We start from the raw sequence: 3,469 nt of genomic DNA on the forward strand, positions 1-3,469 counted from the left end.
CACGAAAAGACCGCACCTTATTCTCCTGAAATGAACGGAAAAGCCGAAAGGAAAAATAGAACTTTAGTTGAGCTCATAGTTGCTATTTTACTTAGTTCAGGAGCCGCGTCTTATTGGTGGGGTGAAACCATCCTTACCATGTGTTATGTCCTAAATAGAATCCCAAAATCTAAAAAAAAAACTTTGTCTTATGAAATTCTCAAGAATAAGAAACCAAACTTGTTCTACTTTAGAACTTGGGGTCGTCTAGCCTTTGTAAGGATTCCTAACCCAAAAAGGAGAAAGTCTGCTAGTAGAGCTTATGAGTGTGTCCTTATAGGTTATGCCTTAAATAGTAAAGCCTATAGGTTCTATGATCTAAGGAACCAAGTGGTCATTAAGTTAAATGATGCGACTTCTTTAAAGATAGGTTTCCCTTTAAATCAAGGAATAGTGGGGGACTTTGGATCAAGTAGTATAACCCTAGTTAGAAATCCTAAGCATAGAGAGGAAACTGACCCAGAACCTAGAAGAAGCAAAAAAGCTAAAACCGCCAAAGATTTCAGAAATGACTTCCTGACCTATAATATAGAAGAAAACCCCGAAGATCTGAGAGCTACCCTGTCCTCAGTAGATGCCAACCTATGGCAAGAAGCCATAAATGATGAGATGGACACACTTGAGTCAAATAACACTTGGCACTTAGTAGATCTACCCCCAGGATGTAAGGCAACAAACTCCCACACGATCGCTTAGCTATTACTAGTAGACTATCACCTTCTCAGAAACTATACGATCGCATACCTTTTACTATATGATCGTCTACAAACTGCTACACGATCGCTGAGCTTTACTACACAATCGTCTAGTGGAAGTAGAGGATGAATGGCACCTGCGATGACTTCTCCACGACAACGTCTTCCGAACACCCACTCTCGAGAATTAAGTTTTTACGTAATTAATAAAATTAATTAAGTAACAATTTAATTAATTAAACATCTAAATCATATTCAAATTTACATTTCTCTTCAAACCTATAGTTTAAATTTGGACTCATTAAAAAATAACTTTATATTATAAAGTATCTATATACATTATATGAATTCTATCATGTACAATTAACATAAATTCCCTTGAACATTTCAAATTCTTTCAAAACTAATGATTCTTATTTTACCTGTTGTGAGCTAGCAGGGGACCTAATTGACGTTATAAGCTCCAATGATAAAAAAAATAAAAAAAAGTTAATTAATTTAAATCATTTGGAAAGTTATTTTATTTGTTATTTTAAATCATTCTGAAGAATATAAACTTTTTTAATCCCAAATTCTACATTTATTTATTTATAGTTTGAAGTGCTTAATATTCTATGAGATTATTTTTTTTTCCGGTTGAAGTATTTTATTATTTTATTATTATTTTAATTCTTAGGATAGACAATATTATATCAGGTATTTATGTTTAAATTTTAGAATCTGTTCGAAATTATTATATTTCAATGCTATCAATTGTTTAAATTAGATTTTAGGTTCTACATCGGCTATCAAACATCTACAAACATGAAATACAATGAATCCCTTATTTTCAAAATTACCAATGAGATATTCAATGATTAATTATTTATACATGAGTTGAGAGTTATGTTTGTGTAAGACTTTATTAATTATTTGTACACAACCAAGTTTTCAACCTAATTTAATGAAATTCTTCAAAGGCTATATAGAATATTGAAATATAAATTGTCGATGTAATATCATTATAACATGAAAATGGATAGCCAGCTACGGGAGAATTCTTTCTTTCAAAGTGATTTTATAAGAGGTCAAGGACACATAGGAAATATATTGATCGAATATAATTTTTTGTAAACCAACAACATTAACTAATTTTATATAAACTAATAAACATTAAATATTTTATTAATTCAAAATATATAATATTTATATACAATAATGTGACCAAGAATCTACAGGCGAATACAAATATCTCAATTGTATGTTACATTCTTACATTCAGTCAATAATCATCTAATAAACCTAAATTTGTTGAATATGATATTTTGTGTTTTTAGTATCTTCCTCATTGAAATCAAAACTTAATATTTCACTCCATTGTATCTCGTCATTAGTTTGGTTGGTGATTTTAGGCATGTGAGGCATAATGTTCATATTTTGAGCATAAGGCATGTCACTAGTAATTTGGTTGATGATCATCTCAGGCTCAAGCATATCACTAATATCTTTCTTGGTGGTCATCAAAGCCAAGTGGGACACATAATGAGGAATTTGGTTGGTGATCATTTTAGGATCACAAGGCATGTGGCATACCATATTAGGTGTCACGGCACTCTTCTTCGTTTGCTAATTGCTAAGGCGGAATTTTGTTTGCTTTTCTTGTAGGTCGTCTTTGGTTAATCTTCCTCGTATCATGAATCTTAGGTGCCACAACCCTCTTCTTCGTAGGTTGAATATTGCATATCCCCAATACTTTTCTTTTGGGTCTTTCATTCTTTCTAATCTGACACAATACATAGTTTGGATCTGAACAACCACATGTGATCACACTCTCATGCAAGTTGTACTCAAGCATGATCCATTCACCATGATGTTCTCGTAATTGAGGATTCTCGTACCTAACAGTAACAAATGCTAAAAATTATTCTTTCTAAATTCCAAAAGAATGGTAAGTTGAAAACTATAATAATTGAAAAATTAAGAAAAAACAAACAATAATTTCAAAGGGTGACATAAAACTAAAAACACAAGTGCCATAAAGTCGGAGAGGTATCGTCTATAGTAGCCAATTATTGGGATGTTGCTTCCAGAAATCGGGGTGGCTGAGTTCTCACCACTCCATGTATCGCTAGCCAAGCCGATCCTGCGATTGACATGGGCAGATAATTGTCCCGAACTATTGATGGACCTTTTGAGTTTCATAAATAAATAGAGGTCTTGGCCATCAACACCTCCATAGGAATTTCAAATTTCCCAAGGCTCTAAATCTCTATAGAGATCACAGTAAAAAACAACGAGTGTCAAATAGGGAAGGGTGTGAATCTTCTTGTAAAGATAATGCTCCATGAGTATTTGGTCTGTAGGGTTAAACCTAAAGCCAACCAACAAGTTCAAAGCTTGTTGTAATGAATCTAAATCCATTATCAATAGCAACCAAGGATGAAGGCTTAGTTGATTTCTCAGTTTTTGAAGAAACTGCGATCAAAGGTTTGAGGGTGGGTGTCTCCAAAGAAGTTGTGATTGAAATTATTTGAGTGCCCAAGTCTTCATATTTATAGACATCAATTTTTTTGTTTGAGATCTAATTTGTTTGACTATAATCTTTTTAAAAATATATTTGATATAAGATTTGAAAAAATATGTAAAAAATTGATATAAGATTTCATAAAAATAATTGAATTTGAAGAAAATTTGAAAATATATAAGATTTGGAAAGATTATATAATATTTGGAAAATTGAGTAGAATCTCGATGTT

The 3,469-nt window shown here is 32.0% G+C and overlaps 1 pseudogene; it reads right to left on the reverse strand.

Moving 5' to 3' along the window:
- Positions 1-2,346: 2,346 nt before the first annotated feature.
- Positions 2,347-3,134, reverse strand: LOC150036955 (NAC transcription factor 25-like; annotated as a pseudogene).
- Between the last annotated feature and the right edge of the window lie 335 nt (positions 3,135-3,469).

This window comes from Benincasa hispida, chromosome 3 (genome assembly GCF_027475165.1).
Source record: "Benincasa hispida cultivar pf3 chromosome 3, pf3_genome.v1.1, whole genome shotgun sequence".
In the NCBI taxonomy this organism is placed as follows: Eukaryota; Viridiplantae; Streptophyta; class Magnoliopsida; order Cucurbitales; family Cucurbitaceae; genus Benincasa; species Benincasa hispida.